The 14372-nt window shown below is 40.8% G+C and overlaps 1 long non-coding RNA gene across 4 annotated transcripts in view; it reads left to right on the top strand.

Annotated features, from left to right (window-relative positions):
• The window catches only part of LOC119503939, a 107311-nt gene extending 93530 nt beyond the window's left edge, over positions 1-13781 (top strand). Inside the window, exons 5-7 of one of the 4 annotated variants that reach the window (XR_005210417.1) lie at positions 12600-12653; positions 12758-13027; positions 13348-13776. This is a non-coding gene — a long non-coding RNA (uncharacterized LOC119503939). Of the gene's footprint in view, positions 1-12599; positions 12654-12757 lie in introns of all 4 variants that reach the window. The other 3 variants (XR_005210418.1, XR_005210416.1, XR_005210415.1) reach the window with 3 other exon arrangements.
• Positions 13782-14372: the final 591 nt, after the last annotated feature.

Here is a 14372-nt window from a genome sequence, read left to right as displayed (position 1 = left end):
GGCCTCAGACCTGCTGAAATATAAACCAGTGAATGATGCATTTCAATGCCCATCAATAATTAACGCGAAGAAAACACATCAATAAGTCAGCATTTCTAAAATCAGCTCAGCCTCTCCGACAGAAGTTTCTAGTTAGCCGAAAATATTCCCCGCGCTCCCCAAGTAGAACATTCCTAATCACAGACAATAAAATGAAAGGGGAAGAAGAAAAGAACATTTCACTTGCAAGTCACCATTTTAATTAATCTCTTCGCAGTCTTGGTGGAATTAAATATTTCATTACAAAAAAAAATGATGAAGAGACATTCTTTAATTCACTTCAAACGGAATAGAGCTAGTAAGTAAGCTCAACTCCTAACTTGGCATCTGCCTTCATCCCGGCTCCTTCCACATGGGGAGATAAAATAAACAAAAACTCCGACGGCTTCACGCCGCATCATCGTACGCCTCGTCCAGTCCGAACAGAAGTTGAAATACTTCCTGCCTCTCATGCAATTCTCTCTGATTAAACGCTTTTATTGATAAGCAGGGCGTGTGGAGAGCCTAGGTGTTTGATGCCTACTTCATCAGAAACGTTTCTTTCGAGCCCCGCTGAAGGACAAGATATGCATACTTTACACACTTGAAAGCTCTCACGTACAAAGCATGCAGACATGAAAGTGCAATGAGCAAAACATCCAGACTGGCACTGTTGATGGTATTGAAGTATAGTAATCATATTCCTTTCTCTATTAAGGAGCGTAATGGGTTTCGTTTTCAGTAATATTGGTTAGAAAACTGTGTTGTTGCTACTCGGCATGTAGCTTCCATCTCCTGATTCGTTTCCAGCTTAATTAGTCGTTCTCAGTGAAAGTATTCCAACCACTTTGATTTTATCGAGGGACAGGATGACAAGAGCGTTGGACATCAACGCTGTTTGCTTCCCTTGATCACTCGCAGCCAAGGAAACTAAATTATCCTTATTTTTTGAAGGTGTGAGAGGATGCCACTGACAATTTTGCATCATGAAAAAAACACAAGGAGCAGTGGGAAGAATTACTGATCAGAGGAATTCTACAGTGAAGCAGAAAGTATTCACCTGCTCACTGTAAAACCAACACATTCTCACTACCAACTCTTCCAATACCGGTGCTTTGTTAGTGCCCTTCAGCATCGGAGACCGACGCGCAGGGTACCATGTTGTGTTACTGGTGGACGGACCAGGGACGGCGTGTCGATGTACGCTCATTACATGCATAGTGTCTTTTCAAAATAAACTTCCGCTTTCACAGGAAGTTAGGTTTAGGCAACACAACCACTTAGGTAGGGTTAGGAAACGGTCGTGGTTGACGTTAACTTCACTGACTAGCAACTCACGTGAGTCACGGGACTGACGATACCAACAAGTCATGTTACTAACGACTCATAGGACTGAGGATATTAACGAGTCGCGTGACTAACGACACACATGACTCACAGGACTCACAGGACTGACGATATCAACACCTCACCTGACTAGCGACTCACGGGACGGACCATACTAACGACTCATGTAGCTAGCGACTCACGTGACTAGTGACTCATGGGATTGATGATACTAATGACTCACATGACTGGTAACCCACGTGACTCACGGGACTGACAATACTAACGACTCACGTGACTAGCGACTCACGGGACTGAGGATACTAACGACTCACGTGAGTCACGGCACTAACGATACCAACAACTCCTGTTACTAACAGCTCACAGGACTGATGATACTAACGACTCACGTGACTAGCAACTCAAATGACTCACGGGACTGAGGATACTAATGACTCATGTGACTAGCGACTCACGAGACTGACAATACTAACGACTCACGTGACTAGCGACTCACGGGACTGAGGATACTAACGACTCACGTGAGTCACGGCACTAACGATACCAACAACTCCTGTTACTAACAGCTCACAGGACTGATGATGCTAACGACTCACATGGCTAGTAACTTACGGGACTGAGGATACTAATGACTCATGTGACTAGCGACTCACAAGACTGAGGATACTAATGACTCACGTGACTAGTGACTCACATCATTTTTTTTTTTTTATGTCCTGATGAATGTCCTTGTTGACTGAAACGTCGACTAATGAAGCAGAGAAAAGTGTGTAGCAAGTAATCTTTTATTTGAAAAAGTACATATTGGAGGGGATCTACTCCTAGCACCACAAACAATTTTGAGAATGTGCATGTTTTCCCCTCCTTGTAGCGACTCACATAACTCACAAGACTGACGATACTAACGACTCACGTGAGTAACGACTCACGGGACTGTCGATACAGACGAGTCATGTGACTGAAGTGACAAAATAAGTCAATGTTACGTTTAGTTTCACACAGGACACGAACACCGGTCTCCTGGTTGAAAGTCATCCACCCCTACTCCCGCCCAGTCTTAGCAGAGTCACACGCTATTAATACTACATCACTTGCTCCGACAATCGAATATCGCCGTGGGTGGGTTTAAATTGGAGTTAGTTGAAAGCCCGGTTTGTCACATTGTGTCGCTACAGGGTGCCTCCGTGCATCGGTTTCCAATGCCGAGGGGCCCTGCCTGCGGTATTTGACGAGCTGGGAGTGAGACCGTGTTGAGACACAACAATCCATTCCACGGTTGTAGAGATATTTCAGGCTGGACCAAAGTGGTGGATGGACCCATAGACGGAAGAGAGATTGTGATACATGTGAGAGTATAGCTGGTTTGTTGGGTAGAAAGCTGAATTTTTCTGCAGGAGGAAAAACTCTTAAAGACTTATTCTTCTGGTGATGTGAGTATGGGCTGGCAGACAAAAGAAACCGTCAGTGCTGGAAAGGCCAACTGGTGTACTGGTGTCAGCGGTGATGACTCCGGGGAGATAAAGGTTGGAGGTGGCACATTGATTTCTGCTCCGGTGTACGAACAGTTAGCCACAGCAAATTAATGTGACGCTGCGCAATCTGCCCCGCCTGTCTCCCATTACACAGGACCCGAGACCTGACAAGCCACAGCTAATAGATAATGCATGTGAGGGAGTGAGATTGAAGGAGGGTGAAAAAAAGAGCATCCAGTGGGGAGTGGTACAGGGAGGAGGAGATGAGCGAGTGAAATGAATTGTACGAGCAAAAGTGGGAACACAAAAGCATCACACAAATGAGAGGAAAGTGGAGAGAAGGAAAGCGGAATCGAAGGAGGAGAGAGGACGATAAAGCTGTGGTGAAGAGGCTCGCTGTAAAGGGGGATGGAGATCGACATTTACCTCAGACGCACAGTAAAACACACACATTAAAACCAGGAGACATCTCCATTTGAGGAGACGGGAGTGTCACTTACAACCAATATATGTACACACATATACAGAAATAAACTGTACAAATGCATACAAGACACAGTGCTGATGCTCAGCCAGTGTTTGCTTACACACACACTCCCTCAGAATGATTAATGTCTCTTTGCTCCACACACTGACCCACGGGGCACAGCAGGCCAGTGGCTGAACACAATTTATTAAGTAGCACCAGTGTGTGTGTGTGTGTGTGTGTGTGTGTGTGTGTGTGTGCGTGTGTGTGTGTGTGTGTGTGTGTCGTGGCTGGAAAGGGAACAGTTTGTATGCAGATCTTACATGCAGAGGGCTCTCAGCAGGAGGCCATGGACACGCGAGGGGTTTCAATCTTCTGTGGAAGAGGGCACGGCATTGAGAGAGAGAGACATGAGGCGGAATTTTTATTTTTTTATTTGACCTTTATTTAACCAGGTAAAATCAATTGAGAACCAATTCTCATTTACAATGATGATCTGGATTTTGTGTCAAGGATAGATAAAGCAGCATTTCCATGGAGATATGTGTCATCGTTCTGTCTGGATATACCATACCATATGGATGGATATTAAAAAAAAATAGAGTCACCTGTCTCACCTGGAGCTGACAGCCAGAGGGAGACAGACGCATCACAGTGACAGCGAGACATAAAGAAGAGACAGAGACAGAGAGAGATGACATTTATGGCATGTCTTGTTCCAGGCACTGAACCCCCTAAAAAACTGCCACACTGCTTGGCTGCAAACATAGCTGACCCTCTGCTCCAACCTGCAGAGGAAATGCATATATGAATATGGACTATGTGTATGTATAGCCACGAAGGGACATGCAAAAAGACTAATTTCAATTGCGCAAAGTGGTAATAGGTTGCATCCATTTATCATAACATACAGGTGAGGCTGTACGTACACATTCATACACCGTTCGTAGCTATAGGCTACTTACGAAAAAGTAATGCACTGTAATTCATATACAGTATATTCCATAAAATCAATATGTATGTAATCCACATAATTGTGAACCTGGAGGTATAAAGAGCGGCGAAGGGAAGAGATCGTGGTGGATGGGTGGGTCCAAAAACACCGGACTTTCACCCAAGAAACCGCTGTTTGAAGTCAATGTTGTATTTGTCACGTAACTTCTGTATAAGTGACGCCACTTCCGTAGATATTTTAACCCAAACCACAATGTTTTCTTAAACCCAGGCCTGGAATTTCATTATTTTAGGGGAAAGGCTACTTGGAAGGAAAAGGAGCCGGTTGTGGGTGGAGCGAAGGAGAGACACTCTGTCTCCCGCCGCCAGCATATACTTTACCTATACTGGAATACCTTTTCGTAGGATATCATACGAAGCGATGTGTGATCGGGTGACCATAGTTTCAAACCCCCAAACCGCGACCCTTAAGTATACTACACTAATATGCACGCACCATAGGCATTCTCATCAGGATGGCTATCTTGGGCACGGGGTTGTATTAGAAAGAAGACTTTATTATAGGTGGGTACATTATGGGGCTGTGACTATCATGCATTGATGGTTTGGGAATCCGGTAGAGAGTTTTCCTCATATAGTTGTCCAGGAATTGGTACAGAAATTATTTGAAAAAAACGTTTGAGCCAGAACAATCTCTATCACATCATGTTGCTCAACTCAGCCACACATCTATACCCTGTAGGCTATCATAATTAAAAATGTGGAGCTGAGATGACATTTTGGCCAGGATGGAGACACCGGGTGAAAGACTGACAGAAATAGACAGTCCTGAGGGAGTTATAAGCGGAACGAAAAGCTTTAATTCACAATTTTTCGCCTTCATGCCTGTTGATACGCAGAAGGAAACGTGTAGAATAATTAATCAAAACGATACGTTTGATGTGCACATAAGCACGGACGCTTCTGTGGCTATTTTACAACAGTCTGATTGTGGTTGCATAAAATGTAACCAGTGGATCTGACCTTCGTAATTGTGGCTTGACGGCGTGCAACATATTCTTGTTAGAGACTGCAGCGGCGTGCGCTGTGCTGGCTCTCTGTATATACTTGTCTCGGGTGCACAAATCAGTAAATTATGACCTGTATATATACAGTATAGGCTATATTTTTTCACTCTATGGCCATGATAGATGTGAAATTACAGTTCTGCAACTGCAAAATGATGACAGTTCATAGGCTTACCGTTCACAATATAGTATTGAGTGTATATTATGTGAGGCAGAGTGAATGAGTGAGATATAACTGGTGTCTGGTAGCTCATCTCATCCATAGGAAGTAATCTGTGTTACATCTCCACTTTGTTTGGAAAGCAGAGCTGGAAAGGGAATTGCACAAGATGATGCAACTGGCAACAATTTTGTGAGGACAAACACAATTTTCAGCTCCGATAAATGAGACCTGATCATCAACCTTGTATACTTTCTAAAACTTAAACAGAAGCTAATTTAAAAAAAAACGTGCTTGTCATCCAGCCAGCATTCACTGGATGGTGTTTTAAGCTACCCAAACAGACATGGTTTGACAAGCTTGACTGCTTTTATCTCTGTTGTTGATTTAGCTAACGCTTTCATCAAGTAAGGATTACAAAAATTGAGTCCAGTAATGAGGCAGAAGCCTGGTCATGGACACTGAAACCATGACGGCTACCTGACACACCGACCACAAACCGAGCCCAGAATAGGTGCGGAGAAAAAGAAAAGATGAACAAGGTAGAGGACAGTGTCTGAAAGCTGATATTCTGAAAGCACCGAAGGCACTGTCAAATCATTTCATCACCCTTGAAATACAAAAACAAAGTGCCATACGGGGTCTCGCAGCAGCAGGAGATAAGTGACAATACAGAGCAGGAGATGGAATCTGCGTCAGCGTGATCTGCCAGAGGCCCCTCGCTGGAGATGTAAGGTTTTCGAGCTTTGTCCGAGGATTGCTGCACAACACAAAGGAAAAATAGACTTGCCCGGGTCATATGAAAAGTCCTCCTGTCATCATGTACTCCACAACACACAGGATGATCCTGAATTATCCAGAGAGACAGCAGAGAGGTAAGCTTTAGCCCCTGGTGGAAGCAGCAAGAAAACCATAAAACAACAACAAAAAGTCTTCTAGGGAATCTCGCAGGCTCCTTAGCCGGTTCCCAACAGGGATAGGCATTTTTCACTGAAGACATTTCAACATGTCACAGTAGGAAGAGCACAGGTGTAAAAAATAAATTGAATGATGACTGAATTCCATTTATCTGCTCCAGTTTTCTGGGTCCTGGTATTGTGCATGCCGACTCACACTGTCATCATTCATTTCTAAATCACTTTTTACGAGGGAAGACTTACCAACTGCTGCCTTTGCTGGACTCGCTTCAGCAAGCAGGAAGAGATGGAGTTAGGTGACAGATTTTTGGCTGGACCGCAGAGGAGCAGCCCTACAAACGCAAAAGTCTGCCACTGAGGGACTAAATGACTGATGAAGTTACATGTTTCCATAACAATTGTACATTTTTTGTGATAAAAGCAACACATTTGGCACAGACGTAGGTTTATATGTTATGAAAAGATATAGATATCGGGGCGCTGCAAATTTGACCCCTGAATCTGGCTCCACCAAATTGGTGATTGTTGCAGAAAACTGATTTTATGAGTCTTGATAATTTCCAAGGTGTGTACAAACTGATAAGATCAGATGTCAAAAGATCACACACATGTTTTTTTACCCTCTCTACTTTTTAAGGGTGCGTTTTAAAAGCCTTTAACCTGAGAAAAACGCGAAAACCAAATAAAAGAAGCATGGTCATTTCAGGGTCAAACTTCACGCCGTTGCCTTCATGATAGATTGAAACATCCTTCCTCAAAGATATAAAATAGCTGCTGGAGAGAGGAAACATGTTAGTGCTCACACGTATCGAAAACCAAAGACCATCCACAGAAAATCCAAGATAATTAATTACTAAACACTGGGTGAGTGACAGTCTGGGAGAGTGTAGAGTGGAAACACTACAACATAGAGCCTAATAACATATATAAATAATAAAGTACTTAATAAAATAAGTCCAAGGATTACCACTTAATTGGATCTCCGGTCTTTTCTCATATTATTGTGTTTTTTTATTTCTCAACTGAATAATGTAATTGAAATATTGCTATATTGTAAAGCTGACAATTAAACACAAGAGCATTCAATTTGTTATCAATATTGTGTTGTCTTAAATATATGCAGTACACTCACAGAGTGAATAAATTGCTTAATACTGAGCTGAAATTGAATCGAGTGTGAGCAAAACAATCTGCTATTAATGCCGTTCAAATGTGACCGCAGCCCTCTTGAGTGTTTATCAGTGATGTCCGTGTCGGTGCTGTACATCTGCCCGCATGTCCTCGGGCGAAAGAACAACATCACAATCGACGATTACCACAAAATGAACCACCGTCAAGAGGCGGCGGCGTAGACGTCCATTAGCATTCCTCTGCTGTAGTCCATACATCCAACCTGTGAGACCACACACGCATGCATGCACGGCCTTATACACGAGACTAATGCATAATTCATAGTAATATAGCAAATGATGTATGGTTGTGGGGGTGCTTCTGACAATGTGTAATAATGGAGCTACAGTCACTGACAAATCTGCACATAAACAAATGATCAGGATTGTCATGAATAGGATGTACGATGCTGCGGGCGCCCTGACATCTGTAGGAAGGCAGATGTAAGAGATGATTTGGTGCGCGGGTAATTGCATTGATGTCATAAGAGAGAGATTGCTGCGTACGTCTGTGTGTGTAGCTGGTGGTGGGGGGGATGGTAAGGTTGAAAATTTGAACCGAATTACACCACATTTCATTCATGTTGATGAAGTAACATGATAGTAGCTTGAGGATTTTTATTAACCCTAATGTAGCCGAGTACGTTTTTAATACAAGTACAGCCTTACAATGCTAGGGTGCAAGGAGAGAACAATCCTCGTTCATTTACCCTGCTGAGATTTTAAATTAGAAGATTAGCGATTCAACAGTTTTTAGATGCTAATCTGTGTCTGCGGCCATAGTTGAAGATAATCAAATAGTTCCTGGTAGTAATTAGTTACAGAAAATAAACTCCCTTTTGTTTATTCCTCATCTAGAGAACCATGAAGATTAGGCAAATTAGCGCAATACTGGATTAAAAAAGACACTGTTGTTTGAGAAGCATTTTTCTTACAAGAGCAAACCACAACCCATGTCAGGGAGTTGTACTGTTTTGTGAATCAGTGATAATTTTGGCAGTTATTTTAGACTTAGTCTTAAGAAACTGCTTATTAGTTTTAGTCATGTGTTAATAATTATCATCCTTCCTAGTTTTAGTCTAGTTTTAGTCAACGACAACTCAAAACTTTTTTGGCCAAATTTTAGTCTCCGAAAAGTCATTACATTTTACTCAACTTTTAGTCATTACTTTTAGTCAAAATGTTTTCTGTCATAAATTTTTCAGCTATTTTTTTATTTAGTCTTAATCATGTGTCAAATGTCCTTTTTTTAGTCATCAGATTATATTGAACATGGGTGCGGCTGTGGCTCAGAGGTAGAGCAGGTCGTCCACCAATCGGAAGGTCGGTGGTTCGATCACCAGGATTGATCCGGAGCTGTACAGCCCAGCCATGAGGGAACAAAAGACGTTAATCGTCGTAGTTAATGGGCCATTAATGTGACTCTACTACACCGCCGCATCGCCGCAACGTGTAATCTAGTGTAAATGTAGTCTTAAAGGTGATTCCTTTCACTGTTTCACCGCCCAAGTACATGCTGAACAGAACTACATCGTCAGCAAAAGTGGAGATGTTTTCCACCCGTTTCCACTCCCGGCTGCATCTTTGTGATTCTCTCCATGAGAACAGAATTGATGACAAAGTACAACCTTGGCAGAGCCCAACGCCCACAGATGAAGCAAGTGCATCAGAACAAACCAACCGACAAAAAAAAAAGGAAAGATGAATGGAAATTCAAACTCGAAATAGTAACTGCAGATGTGAAGCCTGAGGCCTCCGTGGACATTGCCACAATTCAATTAAAACATTTTTTTTGTCATATCCATGCACCACAAAAATATACCCGATGACAGATACAGCAAATCATATGACTTGACCTGCCTTGACATGACATTCAATACCATTGATTTCATGGTTTGCCAGTATTGAAGCGAATAATTTGTCCTGTCTTGTCTTATGTTGTCACACACTACTTTTGTACAGAAAGAGGTTTTTGTAATCTTAAAATGTATCTGATAAGACACACTTTGTGCTCCAGAGCCTGATACAGAATTACTATGATCCCAAATCTGAGCTGGGTCAAGTTTAATTTTCTGCAAACTGACAACAAACAATATTATTTAATTCATCAACACAGAATGAAAAATCTTATGTTCATTATCATTATTGCTACAGACTGTCCTTTAAGATTTGAGAGCTTTGATCACAGTAATACATCCTGCTCGCTGTGATCCCAGTTTTAATGTACTGTGCTTTTACACTCCCAGAGATAATCCCAACATTTGGAGACACACTGCGGTAGTTAAGAGAGATTTGTCCTGTGAGTTAGATCCCTTCCTGCACCAATGTCCTTCTCTTTGAATTCGGATTACTCCCAATTGTGATACCCTAATGATGACTTGTGTCCTCCAGTCCTCACTTTTTAGGCTAATACCCGCAGAGAGACTCTCTCCTCAACTGATAGTGCGAGGGAGAGGATAACAAATGAATGTTATTAGTGGAGAAAGAGAGAGCAGGAGAGCTGTGGCTTTGGAGGACAGATTAGCAGTAATGCCAGGTCATTTCAGCATGCAGCTATGAGACTATTGCAAGACCTCAGTGGGAAAATGAAAGAGCAGCATAATTACCTGAGTCAGATCACTAAGAACTTCCAGCCTTGCTGACCACAATTAGGTTGAGCGCAGAGGAGAGCTCAGTGTTCTATCTCGCTAATGACCATAATCAATCATTTATCATATACAGAATCAAAGAGTAGGGATGGTTTGATTCTGTAGTAATTTAGTTTCAGAAGCTTTAGCCACCAGAAACAATTGGCAGGGAGCTGATGCAGAGAAAACAGTGAGCCAAAAAGCTGCTCAAAGTTCCTTCTCTGCAAAGAAATTATTCTTCCTCCCAAAACTTTTCAGTTGCCATGCAGTACAAATGGATATGCTCTATATGTATTGCTGGAGCATTATTTTGTGGATCGATTCTTTTTATCCTTTTTGTACTCATGCATATCTTACCAAGGACAACAAGGAATCCAATTTCCTTGTAATTCTTTCCAGGACTTGCTTATACACCCTGGCACCCGCACAGAAAATGCATTAACAGTTGAATGGGAATGCAGGCAAACAAACAAATGCATGTGTTGAAAAGTCAGTGCTGGGAAGTTTTACAATACAGTACAGATTGTGTGGTGTGAAATGATCAGATTCTCATATATGAGTCCATATGTCCATACGATAACAGGCATGTGAATACTTTCTAACATCCTCAAAAGACTACATTTTGACAGCTTACGCACGAACATCTGCAGTTTGTAGGGCCCATATCAGATGTTTCAGTTCAAAGTTTACCTGTTTTCCTTCTCCCCTCCGTTGTCAGCCCAGTCTCACGGCAGGGCGTGTAATAGACCCGCCTGTCCACCGGAAGAAAGCATGTCAGTGTCACGTTTTGCCTCACCGAGGCGTGATATTACATGCCTTCATAAAGGTGCTGGGTTCATACAATTTAGATTGTATGGAGGTAAAATGCTGCCCCCTTATTTCTACAGGTGGCTAGACATTACACATTGCACCTTTAAAATCAAACTGCATTTGTGGCGAGAAATCCCAGTTTTCCCAAAAAAAGCATTATAACATTGGTCAGTAGTAATTTAAAATGGCAGGAAAACAATCAGCTGCATCTCCGGTGAAATGCTAAAGGATATCTATAAGCTTCTGTGTTGTCCCCGCTGTTTCTGCATTAGATTGGAACACAGGATGGCTTTCTTTAAATGTCGTTTACATAATTTCTCTAAGCGTCAGTGAAAACACAACGGTAAGAGCTGATAAGATAAAACTGATTGTTCCTTAGGTACTGACTGACTAAATGATGCATGTCTGTGTTTTGTTGGAGTGATTTATATATTTTGTTATTTATTATACTATATTTCTCATGTTATACTATACTTTATACAAAATGTCTAAGTTATATTTCTGTAGAATACAACATATTATATATCCCATACTATAACCATTATGTTAATATTTATACTGTTCTATTATGCGATATACTATATTATATTCTATATTGATACAGACTAACACTAATTATCTTATTCATATCATATATTAGTATAGTGTACGCTGTTTACATACACTATACCTTGCTGACTTTGCTGCTACTAATCCCACACTGTCACTTTTGCCTTGTAATTTTGTCTTTTATTGCTCTTGTATAGTTTCAGTTTTTACTTATATTCTTTATTTTAGTTGTATATATTAGGGCCGTCAATCTAGATCCAATCTATTAAATTAGTTAATTGCGATTAATCGCAAATTAATCACACCTTTTTTAACCTGTTTAAAATGTACCTTAAAGGGAGATTTGTCAAGTATTTAATACTCTTATCAACATGGGAGTGGGCAAATATGCTTACGTTATGCAAATGCATGTATATATTTATCACAAAACAACATAAAACAATGACAGATATTGTCCAGAAACACTCACAGGTACTGCATTTAGCATAAAAAATGCTCAAATCCTAACATGGCAAACTGAAGCCCAACAGGCAACAACAGCTGTCATTGTGCTGACTTGACTATGACCTGCCCCAAACTGCATCGGATTATTTCATTCACATATCTTAAGGTCAGAGGTCAAGGGACCCCTTTGAAAATGGCCATGACAGTTTTTTCTCGCCAAAATTTAGCTTTGGAGCGTTAACCACCTTCACGACAAGCTAGTATGATATCAATGGATTCTTTAGGTTTTCTAGTTTCATATGATGCCAGTATCTTCACTCTAGCTTTAAAACTGAGCCCACTATAACGTACAAATTGGAAGTTGCGTCAATGAGTTAAAGAAATTTGTGGCGTTAATTCAAATCTGCATTATTTTTGTGTTAAGTTTGACAGCCCTAGTATATACATATTATTATATATTCCTTTCTTTCTCTACTTATATGTACTTAATTCTGTCCTTGTGCGGCTGCATCAACCGAGTTTCCCCTCTGGGGATCAATAAAGTTTTGTCGTATTTTATCTTATCTTACTTGTAATTTTTCCCATTATTGTGATTGCAGATTTGAAAAAGACAGCGATGGATACGACAGGATTGGTGATCTTGCTGCTTCTAGGTTAGTACATCCTCATTTGTTAATGGATTAGCATTCACTCACTAAATTAACAATATGTTTTACAGCTTTACAGCTTTACAGTCACTGAATTCATTTCCTTTCAGCACTAACGACACTTTGACTGGGCGTCTCCAGAGAATACCACTACGTACAGCATGCTGAACACCTGGAATGAAGCTCAGAGTGACTGTAGAGGAGATTTTGCCAACCTGGCGACCATAGAGACAAAAACAGCTCTGACAAACTTGTATGGACAGGACTTCATGATCACATTAACAGCTGGAGGCGGTCCATGGACAACACATATCTCTACGGTGATGATGGCAGCACAGAATTTGGAGAATGGTTTGTTTTAGTATTGGACGACCACCAAGGTAGAGAGCACTGTGTGGAAATCATTATGGGCTCATTGTATGACTTTTGATCAATTGCAGAGGCATGACTCTGAGGATAAAAGTATCCAGTAAAAGTGTCCTAAAAATGTATTTAGTGATTTGTTATCAGATCAGAAGGAAGTTATCCTGGTTGGTCAAATTTGCAACTAATTCTATTCAATTCTATCTTCAAATATTTGATTTGAAGCTATCCAACAGTGTTGTCAGCATGGCGGCACAGTGTGAATTTCAGCTATCTTATGGGACAACATTATTAGCCAGGAAGTTGGTATCAATAATACGTTTATTCTGTCTTGTAGATGGAGAAACATGTGAGGGACCATGGGATCAGTCAGAAGTTCAGACTGAGATGGAGGAAGATGGAAAAATCGTACCAAAGACAGGTTGAACCGTTACTGTAAATGCTGTCTGTTTTCCTTCTCATACAAACGACACAGTCTCTGCTTTTAAAACATGAAGCCTTTTTATTTAACAAGTACTGAGATACATATTTAAAGCATTTAAATCTATGCCAATTATGTACTTTGTGTGTTTAAGTGGAGCTTTAATTAGGCCTACTGTTTGCCCTGCTGTTGTTATATTGGTACTTCTTACAAAACAGTTTTAAATAACAATAAATGCAAAGTGTGTTTTTGCTTAGTCTTAATGAATGCATGAGGAAAGGTGATGGTCCGTTTTTAAAAGAGGTTGGTAGTTCACAGTAGATTACTGTGACACCATTTAGGCTGTGGCCCACGGCCAGGATTAAACTCTGCTTATGTACACAGTGGTTACTCATTATAATTGGCCTTTAAAACAGCAAACACACAACCTTCTGTTTTAAGAACATTTGGATTTACAAAATGTTAAATGTTAATAAATGTTCTTACAGATTAAAATATTTAATCGCGATTGATCACAAATTAAATTTTTGATCTGTTCAAAATGTACCTTGAAGGCAGATCTGTCAATTATTTAATATTCTTATCAGCACAAAAGTGGGCTAATATGCTTGTTTTACGCAAATGTATGTATATATTTATTATTGGAAATCAATTTACAACACAAAACAATGACAAATATTGTCCAGAAACCCTCACAGGTACTGCATTTAGCATAAAAAATATGCTCAAATCATAACATGGCAAACTGCAGCCCAACAGGCAACAACAGCTGTCAGTGTGTCAGTGTGCTGATTTGACTATGACTTGCCCCAAACTGCCTGTGATTATCATAAAGTGGGCATGTCTGTAAAAGGGAGACTCGTCGGTACCCATAGAACCCATTTTCATTCACATATCTGGAGGTCAGAGGTCAAAGGACTTCTTTGAAAATGGCCATGCCA

The sequence above is a fragment of the Sebastes umbrosus genome, chromosome 15 (genome assembly GCF_015220745.1).
Source record: "Sebastes umbrosus isolate fSebUmb1 chromosome 15, fSebUmb1.pri, whole genome shotgun sequence".
NCBI classification, from domain to species: Eukaryota; Metazoa; Chordata; class Actinopteri; order Perciformes; family Sebastidae; genus Sebastes; species Sebastes umbrosus.
Note: the sequence above shows the minus strand (reverse complement) of the source record. Positions and strands in the feature narration are given on the sequence as shown.